At 49.7% G+C, this 19,027-nt stretch overlaps 1 protein-coding gene across 5 annotated transcripts in view; it reads right to left on the bottom strand.

Moving 5' to 3' along the window:
- HIVEP3 (HIVEP zinc finger 3) overlaps positions 1-19,027 on the bottom strand; it is a 523,619-nt gene that overhangs the window by 17,249 nt on the left and 487,343 nt on the right. The gene's annotated exons all lie outside the window — the stretch shown is intronic.

Consider the following 19,027-nt stretch of genomic DNA (forward strand, 5'->3'; position numbering starts at 1 on the left):
AATTGCCCTGGGGGTCCACCATGGAACCCTGTGCCCCTGCCCTTGGACAAGTGCAGCTGCATACACTGGTGCTTCCTGCCAGAGGAAGTGAAGCCACAGGTCCCCAGACCTCCTCTCCAGAGCCAGCCCCAGCAGCAGCTTTGCTCATAAGAACAGCCACTGCAGGCCACCAGAGTAACAGTCAAACTGAGGATAATGAGACAGCTGCAGCGTGCCTGGCAGCTACCATTTACTGAGTGTGTGGGCTGTCCTGGGAATTTGTCATATTAAACCACAACCACTTCACAACAAAGAGCCCTTAATACCCTGAGGTGCAGAGACAGAGACTCGCCCGAGATGGACGGAACCAGTATCCAAACCTGCCTGCCCCAAAGCCTGTGAAGTCTGCCAGGAAGCCACCCAGATTTTCCTGTGAGGGCAGGTAATAGGGACCATCACTACTTTCCCAGCTTCAGAGTTTGGCAGCCAGGAGCCCTGCTCGCTCTCTTTCACTCCCATCTCAGGAGCTCTGTGGGACCCAGATTCCTAGCACCCTTGGTTCAGCACTTGGGGATATGTCAGGAAGTGCCACCAGCTTTCAGCAGCCTGCTGCCAGGTAGCCGGCCCACCTGCTGGGTGTCAGGGCCACATCTGCCCCTGAAGCCCAAATAGAAAAGCTCCTACTTCCACCCTCAGAAGGCAGCCCCCACCATCCCATAGGCTCAGCAGGATCCTACTAGCTGTCTTGTTGGCCTAATGCCATAAATGTGTGGCGTCCAATCCAGACAGAGCGGGAAAGGCTGTGGTAGGCAACAGGCCCAAGAAAGGGGATCCTGGCACACTTCCAGGAGGAAGAGCATTCTGACTCATGAAGCCGTGGGCGACACTGGCATGGAGCTCAGGGGAGGTGTGGATTCTCAGCTTGAGTGTGAGACCTTCCACCCCCTGTACTCACCCCATACAGCCTGCCCTTTCACTGGCCTGCCAGGGGCAGCTGCTTGGCCTTGGTGACCCTCTTCTTTCCTGATTGTGTCTTCTTTGCAAACCCCTTCCCATGCTGGCACCCCAGGCTCCACCCTGTGTCCCTCTCACCTCCTACCTTCCCCAGGTGACTTTCCACATGGGCACTGATGGCTTCCTCTTCTTTGTCCAGCTCTGACCACCTTACTGTACATCCTGTGGCCCTCAGCATCACCCTTGGTGGTCTTCAGGCACCTCAGACCCCTATGTGCCTGAAGCCCCGCCCCAGTTACTCCACTTGCAGCGTCTCCTGCTGGGCTCCGGTTTCAGTGAACGGCTCCTGCACCCATGGCTCCTTTCCTTTCCCTCCCCATGCTCAGTCCCCCAGCACAGTCATAATGCTGCAGCTGTGCACGTTGCAAGAGTGCCATGTTCTGCCACCAGCCTTGGCTGCTGGCTCTTCTCCTACACCCCTGTATCCTTGCTTCATAAAACAGCCAGCAGGAGCTTTCCTTGAATCTGTCTGGTCCTGCCACTCCTCCCAGCCTGGAGCTCCACCCCTCGCTTACCTCACTACCCTCAGAATGAAGCTTTACCCTATCCTTGGCCCAGAAGGCTCAGGGCACCATCTAGCCCTAGCCACCTCTCCAGCTCATCTCCCACTGATTCTTACTGATCTCCTATCCTCTGCTGTACTCCCCATTTAGCCATACCCAATATCACCTGGAGCCCCAAATTCCCTGTTCTGGAACTATCCCATCTCCTGTCTGACCAGAACCTCTATTGCTACAGGGCTTTGCACAAATGTCCTGCCCTTCAGAGGCCTCTTACACACCCTTCCTGGGGGTCTCACCCATTCCTTCAGGGCACTGTCAACCTATGTGGACTGCTATGGCCTTCTCACAAGCATAGTCCCCATGATCCATGTGAAGGCAGGGGCCACATCTGCTTATCCATTGGTGCATCCCTGGAGCCTAGCACAGCATCTAGTACCCAGCAGGTGCTCAATGAATATGAGTTCCACATCAAAGAGACAAGTCAAGGCCTTCTTTCCTCAGGTCTGCTATCATCCCTCAGCCTGAACTTTCCCATTCCCATTCCCCGAACCTCTGAGCACAAGTGCAACCTGATGCCATGGGCTCTCCAAGGACACAGGACCTAGCCAGTCCCCCAGAACCATGGTGAATTACGTGAACACGAGCACTTTCGAATAGGAACAACTCAACTCATAGTGTAGAGGGCAGCAGGGGACTTGGGTCTGATTCTGGCTCCTAATGGAACTCACTGGATCACCTCAGGCAAGTCACTTTCCTTCCCTTGAAAAATAATTGTCTTTACCTCTAGACAGCAAAGTGCCATTGCTACAGGGCTTTGCACAAATGTCCTGCCCTTGATGTCATCCAATCCTCTCATCAACCCTTAACGATTTCTATACAATCATCCCCCTTCTACAGAATAGGGGACTGAGTCTCAGCAAGTTCATGTGAGATGGCTAAGATCACCCAGCCAGTGATGTTCCCCCTCAGCTCCGGGTTCCTGCACAGACTTGCTGCTCAAACACTTTCAGACTATGCTGACCAAGGTTTCATTAGCACCATCCTACTCTAGTATTCCCAGAGACACTGCAGACAAACAAGAATAGCATCATTCTCCACTCAGCCCTTCCTGAAAGGCTGCCAGCCCTGGGGCAGAGCCCCCAGGTATTGATGGCTGCAGAGAAATTTGGGCAGGAAACCAGACAATCCTAGGGGCACAGTCCTGCCTCCCAGGTCTGCAGGCCTCTTCCCTCCTCCACCCAAACCACCAGCCTATGCCACAGGCTGCTCTTCACCCAAGTGACCAGCTGCCTGCCCATTCTAAGGCTGCAAGACAGTCCAGCTCTGTGGGGCTGACTCAGTTCCTGGGACAGGGCGCAATTTCTCCCAGCCCCACTGCCCACCTGTCTTCTGCTGCCCTGACAAGCCAGAGGCATCAGTCTATCTGGAAAGCAATGTTTGGTTTTATTCTTAAAGAAAAAGAACAGTTTCTGTGGATTGTGAAAGTCTTAGCTGCTTCAAGGGACCTGAGCCAGGGCTGTGGCACTTGTGATCCCAGACTCCTGCCTGGAAGCAGCTTTCTGTTGCTGCTTGGGGGGAGGAGGTTGTGGAGGCCATGGGGAGGGACATGGAAGGCTTTCTGTTTTCATTCCTATGCTGTGGCCGTAAGACTCATAGATTCAATGGAAAATAAAAAGATGCCTGAACAACCTCTTTATCAAGAGGGCCTTACTATCTTCACCCAATAGAGAAAGAGACAGAAGGTGGTTAGAGAGTGGTGAGGCAGGGACTGGACCCCAGATCGGACTCCTGTGCTCTGAGATGTGACGTGGTATGACCTACCATGTGAGATCCTCTCCTGCCATCAGCAGCTGTTCCTACAATCCCCTCAGCTGCTGATACTGAACTATCAGCATGTGACACATTGGACTCTTTGGAGGCATTTCTAAAACCTGGAGCTTCCAACCAAGCACACAGATATTTGAGGTTCCAGGAGAGGTGTCCTGGAAATTAAATAGGCTTTCAGGCAATGTAATGAATGAGGTTGCTGATCTTGGGCTCTGAATATGACAAAGACTCAGCAACGAAGCTGCCCTGTAAGGTAGTGAGCTCCCTATCACAAGCACTGTGCACCCAGAGGCCAGATGAACAGGCTGTGAGATCCTCCAGCAGGAGGGACTTCAAGATTACTATGCGCTCCTGATACATCCCACACAGTGATACAGGGGCTTTAGGTGAAGTTGCTTGTTTACTCCTGTCCCAACCTCGTAACGTGGATATTGGATATATTTAGTTTAGCATACTTGTATTAGTAAATATAAATGGATATATTTATTCTTAAGACCAAGTGGAAGTTCAGGCACTAAAGGGGGATGGGCTGGCAACATGACAAAGAGGAGGCACAGGAGGGGCAGGGGCGGTGGGGACTTGGGAGGCAGGGCATATCCCTCGCTGCAGGGGCGGTGGCTACTCCCTTTCAGCCAAACATTGCAAGAGGTTATCATATCTTCCAGTTTTTTCAAGAAAACCACAAATCTAGATTTTTTTTTAAAAAGCTAAAAACATTAGCACTCTTATGTAGCTTTTACAGGGTGCCAAGAACTATTTTAAATATGCACTTCCTCATTAAATTGCATGAAAGTCCTTTTGGGGGGTCCTAATCATCCCATTTACACATGAGAAAACAATCAGAGGGGTTAAGTGACCTGCCCAAGATCACACAGTCACTTAGTGGACTTGAAATTTGAACTCAGGTCACCTGCCTATTAAGTTCTGTATTTAACTACTCTGTAATTAAAAAAAAAAAAAAACATTGTGGAAGTCAAATAAAATACAAGAGGCCGATTCAGTGTGGTGCTAAACTTCTGGCTGAAAGTAATCTCCCCAAAGTCATGTGCTAGGAGAGGGCATGTCTGACCTTCAAGCCCATGAGGTTTCTCTTCACTAAGCAGCTTTATTCTCTTGAATGAGAAGATGAACATCTCAATGGCTTCTGGGTTTCCTTCTTAATCTGAGATTCTATGAGGCTATCCTTCATTTTCATTATTGACTTTTTCATGTATTATTAATATTAAATTGTAAAACTCTTGCATCCCCACCAAATTTGGGTATTTTAAAGGTTTGCCAAATTTCTGATTTTATCATGCTCTTGCTGTCAAATATGCTTCCCCCCACAGAGGCATGCAATTTGGGTACAGTCATGCCAAGCAAGAGGAAGACGTGATTAGGAATGCATATACCATCACTTTGAGACCCACCTTTGTGGGAAGCCTATGTCCTGTAAAGGGAGGTTGGGCCCAGTTCCCAGCAGCCACTGTGCCCTTAGAGGTCTAGTCACAGTGAGCTGGCTGACTTGTCTGCGACGACACACTGCTCCCCCAGCGAAACGAAAAAACCAAGGGATGTCTGCGGGAAGAGGAGCAATGCTAGGTGGCACGGCCTGCGGAGCTGTGTATCTGCTAAAAATATTCAGTTGCCAAGAGGTAGGAAACACATTCCTTGGGGAAAAATGAACTGGGGAGGCTGAGTTTTGGGTCACTTGGGAAGTTCAAACTGGGCTCTGGGTACACCCCAGTTTCTCTTTGTGTCAGAGTTCTGCAGAGATGATATCATGTCACAGCACTGAGTGTGAGGGACACATAGTGTGGCATCCAGGGACAGGTCTGCCGTGCCTGGAATTCCATGGCACACATGTAATTCAGCACAGGCGCAGAGCCTGCCAGAGAGTCTCTGCTTTAGGCAAGAATGTGAACTGCAAGCAGCACTCTGTATTTACTCGGCAGTACTTAGGAAGGCCTGGTCTGAGCCTCGGGCTGGGCCAGGGCCATAAACATAAAGCTCAATCAGAGTCTGTTCTTGGTCTTAAGTGACTAACAGGCACTTAAAAAAGGTCATAAAACAAAGAGACAGAAATAGTAATTGAGACAATGTGCAAAGTGCTATATGATCAGAGATGGAACCAGTGAGCTTGGGCCTCAGCTGACTCTCATAGAAGAAAAGCTTTCATCTGGGTGTAGATGTCCAAGGTCTGACCGTGAGACTGATGTTTGAGGAGGCTCCTGTCATCGGCAGGGAGGCCCAGGAGCCAAGTACAGGCTGCATAGAGCCTGAGCTGGGTAGAGGTGAGGGCAGGAAGAAAGAGGAACCAGATTCTAGAGAGTTCAGTGGTGACCCGATGGAAGGCCAACAGCAGGTCAAAGTTGCTCTCTTCTATACTTTCCAGAAGGACTCCTGCTGCCGAGGGCTGCCCTTGTCAGTTTTGCAGGCTTGCAACATGGAAGTGTCATTTTCACCATTTTCTCGGTTTCACTGTTGTGACTTTTCATACTAAGAAAACATCAGTTCCTAGTGTGACTGTCAGGAAGACAGCAGCAGCTGGGGGCTGATACCCAGCATGGCTCTTGGAATAGGAAATACTTCGATTCTACAGGACTGAGTGTGCCAGGTGGAGATGCTGTGGAATGATTTCTCAGTGACCAAGTGTAGATGCCTAAGGACAAGCAAGCAGGCTCCAAGCCTGGGCTGAAGCCAGCACGAGTCCGTGGAATGCAGCCAACACCCTGCTTCCGACCAGACAGTGAGATTAGTGGGCAGGCAGGAAGCCAGAGCTGGGCCCCTCATGTTTGTAGAAGTGAAACTGCCAGAGAGGAGTAGACTTTTTAGATCAGGTGGAGTAGTTCCAGCCTTCAGCAGCTCCAGCTTGCAGGGTTCTGGACTAGGATTAGTTGGGGTAGGGTGGGGATGCTGGGCAGTGGGACTTGGGGTCCTCCTCCCCCAACCATAGCAGCTCTGTATCAAGTTGTTTTTCTGAGTAGGGATCTATATAAACTGAACTAGGTAAAAAAAGACTTCTGTGAATTTAAAGCAATTTGAAAATTATTGTTAGAGAACATTCATGCTTAGAAGGTCCTTAAGACTCTAATGCAAAGAAAGCTTGTGCATGCTCGAATTTGGCCATTTTCAGGTGGATCCCATTCACACCCTCCTACAGGCAAGTATTTCTCTGGCCCCTGGGAACTCACAGTTTCCCAGGCAGCTCTTGTCACGTCTGGGCAGCTCTCTTGAAGGTTGCTATCAAGTTTGTCAACCTGTACTTACTCTCATGGTCCAAACTCTGGCTGGCCCATCTCCTCTTTCACTTGACAGTCTCCAAAACATATGATGCTGCTTGAAATTTCTTCCCTCCCGTCCTAACATTCCCACATCCCCAAACAATTTGATGTGGGAAGAATTCCTCCCCAGATTGTCTACCTTCTCCTGGAAATAGCCCGGAACAGCCAAAGCCCCTCGGTGAGGGGCTGGATCCGGCCCAGCCTGATGTAGGTCCTTGTCTCCTCTTTGCAGTGTTCTTCAGCTTCATTCCCTCGAGCCCCAGACAGAAAACAGACCCAGAATGGGGAAGTGACCAGACTCTGAAGCTGCCTCCTTCCCCAGAGTTGGTGGGCTGGGCACACAGTGACCAGACACTTGTTATGTGCCAGGTTATGTGCAACAACCTTTCTACTGGAAAGCTCTCTTCCTCTTGGTTAATACTTATAAATGCATGTATTATTTTTTGCTAAAGAGCACTAAAAAAAATCAATGAGGGTAAAAGGTGTAATCTTTTTAATCACAGAAAAAGAAATAGCTATTATTTCTTGAGCATCTAACTGTGTGGTAGGTGCTTTTTATAGGAATTCTACTGAATTCCACAATTCTGTATGATAGTCCTGGGTAGAAGTAGCAGGAATTAAGGCAGGAAGGCCATCTCCAGGCTGGCCCAGGAAAGCTTCAGGTGCCCAGCTCAAGCTTGGCCTGTGTCTTGTAGGTGGTGGTGGGGAGGACAGGGAAGGAGGGAAGCTCCCCTTTGGGGTTGTGTGGATCAGTAGGCAGAGGGCATGCTGACTAAGGCCACCTATGGTGGCAGCTGCGTATACATTAGGCGCCTGACCAATGCTGTGGGCCAGTAGCTATGAAGATGCTGGGCCACCACAACCGGAGAGGCCTCAGTACTCCCGCTTGCACAGCGATACACATACACCGAAGATACAAATAAGGTAAGAAAAGGCTGTGAACAGTTTTTAAACTCAGTAATGAATGCAAGGTATCAGCTCTGTGAAGGCTGTGAAATAGCTTCTGATGCAACTGAATGGGGCAAGGTAATCGATGTTCATAAAGGCAGCCAGCTGGAGTCCCTTGCAGCTTCCTCATGGCTTTAACCTGAGGAATTTATGAGGGGGCTATGTGTTCAAGTCCTGGACTTACAGACTCCAATCGTGAAGGGGGAAAGGAAGGGCACCCTAACTGTCTCACGCTAACAGCCACCTTCTTACTCTATGCCCTGAGCACATCTGCTCCCTACCATCTGAGCACAGAGGAGAAACCAGGCTCATGGAAAACCTGTCCTTGGACAATTCAGGCCATATCTGTGACCACTGTCAGCCTCCTGGTGGGTAGCTCAGCAATCAGGCAGAACCAGGACAGAAAGGAAGATCTGGGCTTATTTTAAGAAAAATCTTTCTAAATCCCAGAATTACAAACCTGAAGAAAAGCAACACTCCTGATAGAAGGAGTGTTCAAGCACAGGGTAAATGACCTTGCAAGTTTGGGGCCAAACAGATTCCAGTGGTGGGAGGGAGGCTGGACTCTAGGTCTAGTGGGTCTAGTTGGAATATAAATGGAAATAGCATGCACACTGGCGCTCCAACCACAAATAGCCAGTAGGTGAGTGGGTGGGAAAACAGGAAGGAAGGGTGTGGTCATGGCTCACAGGGGCCTGTCTGATTCCTACGCTGCAGAGTACAGTGGTTAGGCATGGGGACTGCTGGCAGGTCACACTGCAGAGTTCGAATCCTGCCTCATTCCTACCAGTGGTGTGACCCTGGGCAGGCACCTGCCCATGGTGGGGGTGTTGATGACTACCCAGAGCACTCAGCTGTGGGCTGTGGCTGCCATGTGACTGTTTTATTGCCTCTCCAGCTACTATTCGCAGGCTGAGCCACCCTTCCAGTGAAAGCCCTATATCTCTAACCCTCTCTATGGAAATGTGACTTTCTCGCCTCCAAGAAGGTTTTCGTCCAGGGAGCTATTTAGGGATGGCTGTGGAGAGCCCTTCTGTGGGAGGAGGAATCCTTTTGTGAGCCCCATGGCTGCCCCTCAGCTTGCTGCCCTGACAGGTGTTTGCCTACACTTCCTTCCTCCTGCATCTGCCCAGGGTCGCTCCCTGTAACAGGGCCTCTTAGCAGACCACCCTGCCTGGAAGGGTCTCAATCCTCCCATAGGGCTCAGATCCAGCCCTACATCCTTAGAAGCTTTCCCTGACCCTGAGATGAGTCATGTCCCCCAGTTATACCTGCCATAGGGGAAGCACGGGGCAGTAGAAAAGAGTCGGTCTAAGGAGCCCAAACCCATGAAACCAGGCTGTGTGCCTTTCATCAGGCTCTGTGCCTCAGTTTCTTCAACTTTAAAATGAGGATGATGTCCTAGTTCTTGACCTGTAGGTAAGCGGGCCCGGTTCCATGAGTATGTTCATCTATAGTAGCTCATGGAGTAGTCTACTTATGACTCGAATTTTTTGTATGTACAGTATGCTTCGATTAAAAAAATAAGTAAAAAATAGTACATGCTCAAAGAGATGTTGCAAGTTTAACTTAGTTAATATAGCTTGTGTGCTTACCCAACACACAGCAGGGGTTCAATCAGCATTTGCTCTAGCCAGCAGCTTGCTGGAGAGCACTCAGAACAGTCAGATTGACTCTTCAACAATGGAAAGAAAACCAAGAAGTAGCCCAGTTGTTGATAGGCTGGGAAGCCTGGAGATGTCCTCCTCACCAACTCAAAAGTGAAGCCTAAGAGGCTGGTACAAGTACCCAGCCCTGGCATCAGGGAACCAGTTGATAGATACAAAACCATGATGAAGACTCTCTACTATCTCCTCTTCCTCCTCCATGGTCAGGTTTACAAAAGAATCCAAAACATGCTGATGGGATACCCTCAGAAGCCCTCCAAGGTCACAGCCAAGGGGACCAAGACTTCCTCAGGCCCCCCACTGGGTGAGGATGGAGGTGACCATGCCCATGCCAGTGTCCTGTCCAAGGGGGAGGAAGCTTCTTGCAGAGAAGATTTCTTTATGTCCCCTTCTCTGCTCAGAATCCTGTTCCCAGAAAGGTCAATGTTCTAAAGAAGAGAAGATGAGGGAAGTGACATGAATGTAGAGGAAGGAGAGGGTGTGAAGGGCAAAGATCGTCCCAGAGCAGTGGTATCCCAAGTGGGCAGAGGCAGAGAAGGTGATGACGGCGAGGAGCGAATTCTAGTGATGAAGACTGAATTGCCGACTCGGAACGGGAAGCATTTTAGCATCCAAACTTTGATACTGAATGCAGTGCAGAAGACTTAGCTTCGTTTCCTCCTGTTACACAGGATCCACATGACACAGAGCTCATACCACTCTAATACCTCTAAAGTGGAGACCAGGATCACAGTCGGGTAAAGACTATGTGGGGCAGTAAAAGCTCAGTGAAGTAAGCCCTGCTGTTAGATTTTCATCAAGAAGATAGGGGTGCGAAGTGGGATGGTTTAGCAGAAATTCCAAGTTGAAGAACAAAGGGTTTTGGTTATTTGCCCTTGAGAAACATGAATAAGACTCCCGTAGTGAGTTGGTTTAGATTTTTGTCATCCTTCACCAACAACCCATTGCCTTACACATCTGACTGCTCAAAGCTGGGGCCAAATTAGTGGCCTCACGAACAGAATGTGGGGTTGAAGAGCCAAGGCACTGTCACAGCTGGATGATGAGTGGATGCTGGAGCTGCTGCTTCTGATCAGGTCTCATCTTCCCTTTGGTTGAAAGAGCTTGATGCTTCGGGTAGTACTTAGTGCGCCAGAGGAAGGCAGGGTGAAAAATGTGGTTATCAGAAGCTTCCAGGGGTCATCTGTTAGGGTCAGACAGTGAGGGTTGTCCCTGCTGGCCAGGATACCCTGCAGAAAGGCCATTTCTGTGAAATCTTTTCAGAGATTAAAGGAGATGGTGGCCAGATAGTGGAGAACACTTCATCTGTTCCATCAAAATGGACTTGATCATGACCCAGATGCCAGACACGAGAAAGCAAACTCAGAACATGAAAATGAGGTGGAGGCTGCTACAGATGTAGCTGGTCTAGTCTCCTCAGACATAAGTGAAGGGGAAGTACTTGGAGAAGCTTCTTGATGGCACATAAGCCATTTTTCATGGACTGGAAACAGCACATTGTCTGAGTGTCCAATCTCCTGCCACGTCTTGGTCATGCTTAGTTCTCAAGAGTCCTCACAGGCATTGTCCTCAGAGCCGGTGATCTTGCTTCTGTTTGTTCCTGTCACAAGTGCTCTGATGTTGCAAGCTGTGTTTCAGACACAGCCACCAAATGGTCTTTATTTTCTGTCTGAGTATGAAGCAATGCTTTACTGACAAGAGCTCCATGTCAATGGTATGATCAAGATGACGAGGAAGGCCTCTCTGGCCCAACAGCGTGGCTGAGGCTGCCTTTGCCTTGTGGCTAACTGGGCTCAACAAGACGGACACCAGCAGCAGCAGTAATACATACTAAATATTTGTGATCCTTCAGTATTTAACGTCTTCTCATTCCATTATCCTTTACTAGAAATTAGTGAAGGGAATGATGTCATTCATCTTTTTTCAGATGAGGGGATAGAGGCTCAGAGAGGAAAAGTCACTTGCCTGAGGTCACACAGCCAGTGAGAAGCAGAAGGGCACTGACCTCCACCCCACTCCTCACTGGATTAAATACCCTCTGGCTCTCATGGTTTGAGGAGATGCTGCAGGTGGGAGGAATGGTCTAGAGCATGAAGGATTATCAGAAAGGGGTAGTGATGCCTCCTAACTATAAACCCTATCCCTCACCATGGGCTCCAGGGAAGCACCACCACTACTATCATTATCATCACCATCATCATCATTGTCACCCACAGCATTCACCAGGCCACTCCAGACTTGGCCCTGGACCAGGGAGGGGCAGGGACAAAGTCTCATAAGGAGTTTTCTAGGCAGGTGGTTGAGAATTAGAAGCAGGATGTAAGGCCCATCCAGATGGTGGTAGTGGGTGAAGGAGAGGACACAGGTTTTGAAGCCAAGCAGTGCTGCCTGGGAGTCCCAGCTCTCCTCTTACTATCTATAAGACCACAGGCAACTCCTTTGCCCCTCTGAGTTTAGTGCTTGGTTCTGCACAGCCAGACCCTCAGTAAACAGGGTGGCTGCAGACAGGGTGGACGGGCAGGTGACTACAGCTGGTACAGGCTCAGTCCCTGGGGCCTCATGCTGCACCTCAACCAGTGGTCACCAGGGATTCAGTCACCTGAGGTCCCTCCTGGGTATGCTTAGTGGGGACTTCGGTGGAGAAGACAGGTGGGGCTGGAGCACCCAGGAAGCTGCCTCCCTCCACCCCTCTCCCTCTGTGTTAGAACCAGCTCCCCTCAGGGCACAGAAAAGCAGGGAATGCTCTCAGTAGGCTCAGAGCTGCTGGAGAACAGATACAGAGACAGAACTGAAGCAGCTCCCAGGAGGGTCTTGCTACATTCTCAGAACAAACACACCAGGACAGCTCTAAGGAAGAGACACCACATGTTGGAGGATTTGTGCTCTCCTCTGAAACCACTAGGCCTTGTAGAATCAACAAAGTGGCTAAAGACCAGAGAGGGCAAGGGCCTTGCCCAAGGTCACAAAGCCACTGGCAGCACAGCCTGGACTATGAGCCAATATTCTGCTTCCCAAACAGGGCTGACATACCAGGCATGACCTTGCTGCAGATGACCACTCATTCCCCATGTGCTACCCTGAGTCAGGCCCAGTGCCCAGTAAAGAACTGAGTCAACACAGTGTCTCCAGAAAGCCCGTGGGCAGCTCTCCAGCAGCACTGGCCCTGCCTGGAAGAAGTGTCACTTATTAATGCTATTTAAAACATGTATAGTGCGTTTAAGACCACCAGCAAGGAGGCGACCCTGTGGGAAGCATCAAGTCCAGATGAGACGCAGAGTCATCTAAATGGCTGAAGGAGAACAGACCCTGCTCTCATCCCCCGCAGCTCTACTCAGGTTCACTGAGAGCATGGGCACACGGCCCACACTGCTTCCATGACTCCATCTTTGAAATCACTGTCAGACCTGCAACTTGGTTCTTTTTTGCAAGATCATTTGACTCTTCGGGGCCCCTTGCTTCTCCTCTGCTTGTTCCTTGTTACACCCCCAAAGCCTACAACAGCCGGCACCCAATTAATATTTGATGGATAAAAAGTAAACTACCTATGGCGTCTATTTATGTGCTAGGTGTTGGGGACAAAGGCTAATCAGCTCTGACTCCTGCCTGTAACGAGTTACTGGACAAAGTGACAAACAGCAGTGTCTGAGGACAGAATGCAGTGTCAGAGGGTCGTAGAAGTGGACTGGCTAACGGGTGCAGGGGTGGTTATGGACGTGGAGGAGATCAGGGAAGCTCCTCACAGGTGGGAAAATACTGCATGGGTCTTTGAAGAATTTACCAGGTGGAAAATGGGCACCTAGCAGAGGCACGGAGTGTGTGACAGCACCGCAGAATGGAAAGGTGAGCACTAGGAACAACCACGCAGAGGTGCCTTGGGAGTGCAGGGAATGGGGTGAAGAGGCTGGGTGGTGGGCAGGGAGCCCAGCCTTGTGGGCCCCCAAGCTGCAGTTTGTTCTGGGCACAGCCTCGGAGGTCCTGGCTCCTCCTGTCTATTACAGAGGGTGCATTTGGCACCTGGTCAGATGGCTCCGTTATTTGGGGAAAGGAAGAGAACAAGGAATAAAAATCAGATGGCAAGGAATAAAAATCAGATGGCTCATGCCTGTAATCCTAGCACTATGGGAGGCCGAGGCGGTGGGATCATTTGAGTTCAGGAGTTTGAGACCAGCCTGAGCAAGAGTGGACCCCATCTCTACTAAAAATAGAAAAACTATCTGGGTGTTGTGGTGGGTGCCTGTAGTCCGAGATACTTGGGAGGCTGAGGCAAGACAATTGTTGGAGCCCAGGAATTTGAGGTTTCTGTGAGCTATCCTGGGGCAACAGAATGAAACTCTGTTCTCCCCCTCCCTCCAAAAAAGAACAAAAATAAGGATCTTATTTAAATGGCAACCCCACGGTTTGGATCTGGAGCAAGAGGTTGTGGAGGCATGGAGAGAGCTAACCCCCACCAGGGATTAGCACTTTCCACTGACAGAAAAACCCTGCAACCTCATAGTGACCTCACAGTAACGAGGCTGGTACTGTATTTTCCCCAACTTACAGAAGAAGAAACCGAGTTACACTGAGGTGGAGGAACTTGCCCAGGACACAGCAAGAGGCAGAGCTGGGAAGGAACCAGACCTCCACCTGAGCCTCCATTTCCTCTTTAGAGAAAGGGGAGGGGGAAATTCCTCAGGAGGAAAGGGACATTGTTCCCAGTCCAGACAGCAGGCAGGATGATGGAGTATACACTAGGCTGGCTGGCTGGCCCAGTCTGCAGAGCCTACTGGAGCCCCAGCCCCCTCCTCACTCCGGGCCTGCCTGCTTTGAAGACCCAGAGCCTTGACTCCCTTCCAGGGCCCTCATTACTGTACTGGGGGACAGTAAGGTGGCCACATGAAGCACTTCTGCAGCTTGCTGCTTTCAGTATGTTGGCCATGGCTGTGAGGGCCCCTCTGGTGAGGACTTGAGCAAGCCTGATGTCTATCCCTGGTGGACCCGAGACCGCCTACCCCCGCTTAAGGCAAGGTCCCTGCCTCCAGGGGTCCATCAGGAAGGTGGAACTAGCAGACTAAAGGCATGTTAGCCTCCGGCAGGGGAAGGAAGACAGCCTGGACCAGTATAGGGGCACGCATGGGACACGGTTCTGCCCTCTCCTGCAGCAACCAGGCCTCACAGAGACCCTGCTGGAGTCTGGACTGGGAATGTCCTATTCCTTGGTAGGGGCCAAGCTGGCTCACACCCACACCACTCCTGCCACCTTCTAGCCCCTGGGTCCCTGCTCACTTGCGGCTGTCTCCCCAGTGGAAACTCTGCTCCCCTGGTCGAGACCCATTCAAGCTGTCACCTCCCCCTGTGCCTCACGGGCTCCTCATCCCAGCATTGGCCACGGAGGTCACTGACACGGTCCCCAGCTGCCTCTTGGGGGCATTGGAAAGGTTTTCCTACTCACTGGCATGGGGGAACAACCCCCAGTCAACAGGGAAGTTACAAACCTCAGTAAAATCACAGTGCTTAGAATCTGGTTCTTGAGACTTCCATCTAATCAGTCCTAGAAGTTTTTGAGAGGAACCTTGGGGAGATGAGAATTTGGGGCAGCCCATCTGCTAGTTCTGCTGACATTCTGAAAGTCTACAGGGACCTTTCTCCTCTTTGTAAGGATTTGGTAAAAAACCTTTCTTCTCTAGTAGCCTGTAGCTATCTGTCCTGAACTAGGGAACATACTTCACACCCCCAGCCCCAACCCCTAAAGATTCTGCCCTGGGCTTTGGGTTGAATAACACCAACATTGCGGATAGGCCTCCCTTGCCTTCCAGGCCAGCTGCCTCTATTCCTTGCTACTTTTCCTGGGGGTGGGGTGGGGAGGGAGGTGCCTAGCCTGCCCTTGGCTCCAGACTCTGACAGCCCTGCCCAGACCTCTGCTGGCTATCCTCTAGCCCAGTCTGCTGGCTTCACTCACTAGTGGGTCATAGGCCTTGCTCACAACCTGGCTTCTCTCTGGCTGCCTTGGGCTCTTCTTGGCTCTTGGGACCATCCCTGTTGGCTGTTACCACATTCATGGGAGCCTGCCTGCCCAGCCAGGTTGTCCCACACCACCCCTCTCCAAGCCCAGACTGGCTTCTGCTGGCTTCTGGGCCCCGGCACACACCTCCCTGATTCTCCTGCTGTGCCTATGCATCTTGGGCTTGCAAGCAACCCATGACAGAAGATGACACCTGGTCACAGCACAGATCCAAAATTCTGCTCGGGGTTTAGATCTTGCTTTCTTCTTTGGTCTGATGCCTCTTGGGCTCAGACAACTCCTTTTGCCCAGAAATCTGCCTGGTCGGCTCCCATCAGCCTCTGCCCTTTTAAAACTATTCCTTCAAGAAGTATGGAGAAACCTCAAAGCACTCAAGCTAGACCTCCCATTTGATCCTGCAATCCCATTACTGGGCATCTACCCAGAAGGAAAGAAATCCTTTTATCATAAGGACACTTGTACTAGACTGTTTATTGCAGCTCAATTTACAATCGACAAAATGTGGAAACAGCCTAAATGCCCACCAACCCAGGAATGGATTAACAAGCTGTGGTATATGTACACCATGGAATACTGTTCAGCTATTAAAAAAAATGGAGACTTTACATCCTTCGTATTAACCTGGATGGAAGTGGAAAACATTATTCTTAGTAAAGCATCACAAGAATGGAGAAGCATGAATCCTATGTACTCAATTTTGATATGAGGACAATTAATGACAATTAAGGTTATGGGGGGGAAAGCAGAAAGAGAGATGGAGGGAGGGGGGTGGGGCCTTGGTGTGTGTCACACCTTCTGGGGTCAAGACATGATTGCAAGAGGGACTTTACCTAACAAATGCAATCAGTGTAACCTGGCTTATTGTACCCTCAATGAATCCCCAACAACAAACAAACAAACAAACAAAAAAAAAACTATTCCTTCAATTCCTGGCTTCCCCAGTCCCTTTTCTTTTGAACCATTATCCATTATATCTCTTTTTAACTTTTTATTTTGAAATAATCACAAACATACAGAAAAGCTGAAAGCAGAGTATAAGTAAATTCTTTTCTCCTGACCTGTTTGAGAGCAGGTTGCCAACATGATGCCCAAGCTTATCAGTGTGTATTCTCTGTAGCCAAAGCCACCCAAGGCCTCCCAGCAAGGACACCCACTTCCTTTGCTGAGGCCCCACCTCCTTGGAGGGCTGCCTTCCTCCCCTTCAGGAACTGTGACCCCTACGACCAGGCCACCCTATGTTATCTCTGCAACCAAAGGAATCCTCTGGGATTGGCCGTTTTTCTGCAAGGGAGCTGAAGGCACTTCAGGTTCCCCACCTGATACCATCACACCACCACCTCCCGGCCATCAAGGTAGCCACATCAGGATGGCACATGTCACGTCCTTGTGCACACTTATCACATGTTTTTTCCTCCCTTCCTTCTTCCTGTTGGCATATACTGAGTCCACACTTTCCTTATTGGCAAAATGAGCAATTGGGATCAAGTGATTCCTAGGGATCCTTTAATAATAACAGCAGAATTTTATTTAGCACTTATTATGTGCCAGGCACTACAAGTACTTTACATGTAGCATTTTGGCTAATTCTCACACAAATGCTGTGTGATATACTCACAGTAGTCTTATCATCTCCATCTTATGGGTGAGAAACTGAGGCATAAGATAGTTGTATAACTTATGCATAGACAGCCTCTCTGAGAGATATAAGAATCTCACGTCAGTGGTCTGGTTCAGAGTTTATACTGTACTACAACAAAGTACTTGTAGAGATGCCAGGAATTTACTCATCAATTGAAGAGGCAATCACAGAAGTAAATATTGATAATTCCTGAAGGAAGAACTTACTACCCAGCAGCCAATTTACTATATGCTAGGTACTTACCACATGCCAAGTACATTACAGACAGCCATCATTTCACTTAATCTTCAAGATTTTGAGAAACAGATGAGAAGACTGAGCTTGAGAGAGGTGAAGTGGCTTTCTAGTCAGTGGCAAAGCCAAGTGTAGCTGATGCCTAAGCTGTGTCCTTGTCACCTACTGCTAAACTGAGACACCTGCCTTGCTCAGGCTGTTCCTAACAGCCATGAAATGCACCTTTCGCCCCTAAGTGGTGAAAGGCAGCCGAGAGCACCAAGCAGGGTGACAGATGAGGCTGGAGCTTCATGTACGTGTGGGATGGGGCAGACAGCCAGGCGGGAAAGCCTCTGGGACTGACTGTAGAGGGCATCAGTGCCTTCCAGGACTGGACCTTCACCCTCTGGACAGTCAGGAACTGCTGTAGCTGAGAACAGGTCCCCATTCATCATCCACCTCGCCTGCCCCCTCTCCCACTCCAAGAAACTCCAATGTGGGCAGGGAATAATTCTCTTCTCCCTAATCCAGGCCTGTGGGGCTAGGGCGCCCTCTGGACACTTGGTATCTCCTCTGTGCTCCTCACCCCTTCCTTTGCGTGTGTTCAAATCTGGGCTCTGAATGAAACATCTCCCAGAAGGTGCTTCATCTCCAGCCAGGGCACTGTACCTGCAGAGGAGCTCAGATTAAGTCCTCTGACCTTTGAAAAAGGCCACCTTATCCTTAGGGAGGCACCATGGCTTCAGGTAGCCCACATGGCTCCCTCACCTGGGCCTTTTCCTACAGACTCTCTGAGCAACACCCCAGTATTTAGTGCCAAGCAGACATACCCCATTGGCTGGGCACACAAGGTCACAGAGGGAAATAAAAGTCATTGGAAGTCAGGAAGGGTGAAGAGGGGTGGAAGAGAAGGACAAAAACCTACCTAATGGGTACAATGAACACCATTCAGGTGATGGGCACACTAATAACCTTGACTCAAGCATTACAAAAGTTATACATGCAACAAAAACATTTGTATCTCTTAAGCATTTTGAAATAATAATAATGATGATGATAGAAGCAGCCTATCAGCTGACAAGAGCTGGAAAGACCCTACACCTCATGTCATGACAACCAGAGCTGGCTCCTCCAAACCACATGACCATCATCTCCTTTTACAGGTGAGAAAACCCAGGCTCACAAGGAACAAAGGAACTTCCCAAGGTTACAAAGCTAGTAATGGCTGAGTCAGGACTCAAAGCCCTGGACTGCAGAACCCAAGCCCTTTCTCATATCTTCCAAACAAGGATCTCATGGCCTTCCCTCCTGCAGGACTCCTCATTTCAAACAATACCCAAATATGGAAAAGGTAACAGTTTCCTGTGATTTGCAGTTGAGAGAATTGAGGTGCACCCACACTCAACCCCGCTCTCAGACACTCCATCTGCCTGACAACCCATATGTCATTTTTCCTTTTGGTTTTCATTCTTACTGTCCATGGCTCAATGCAGTTACAGAAATCGGAGTAGAATATTTTCTCTTATCTGATGTGCAGTCACAACAGGCATCAAAGACACACTCAGATGTACAGCCTTCAGCAGCTCTCTGCTGCCTGGGTGAAAGACCACCTTAGCCTAGAGAAAATCAGAATAATGCTGTTGGAAGGAATGAAAGAAGGAAGAAAGGAAGTAAGAAACTGCCTCCTTTGCTGCGTTCTTCCTGTATGTGAGACCTGGGATAGTCAAGCCCTCATCTTACTGTTCACTTCTCACAATGATCCTGTAAACAGGCACGATTATCCCTATGTAGGTGAAGAAAATTAGGTCCAGAGAGCAAAGGGACTGGGCAGTAATTACTGGAGGCAGAGTTAGAATCTGACTCTCAGTCCAAAGCCCAAAGACCTTCTAGAACCCTGCCACTTCCCATCAGTGTCTCCAAATCCCAGAAGATCAGGGAGGTGCCACTCAGCTCCTGAGGTCCGTGGGAGGGGC

This window comes from Nycticebus coucang, chromosome 22 (genome assembly GCF_027406575.1).
Source record: "Nycticebus coucang isolate mNycCou1 chromosome 22, mNycCou1.pri, whole genome shotgun sequence".
Taxonomy (NCBI): domain Eukaryota; kingdom Metazoa; phylum Chordata; class Mammalia; order Primates; family Lorisidae; genus Nycticebus; species Nycticebus coucang.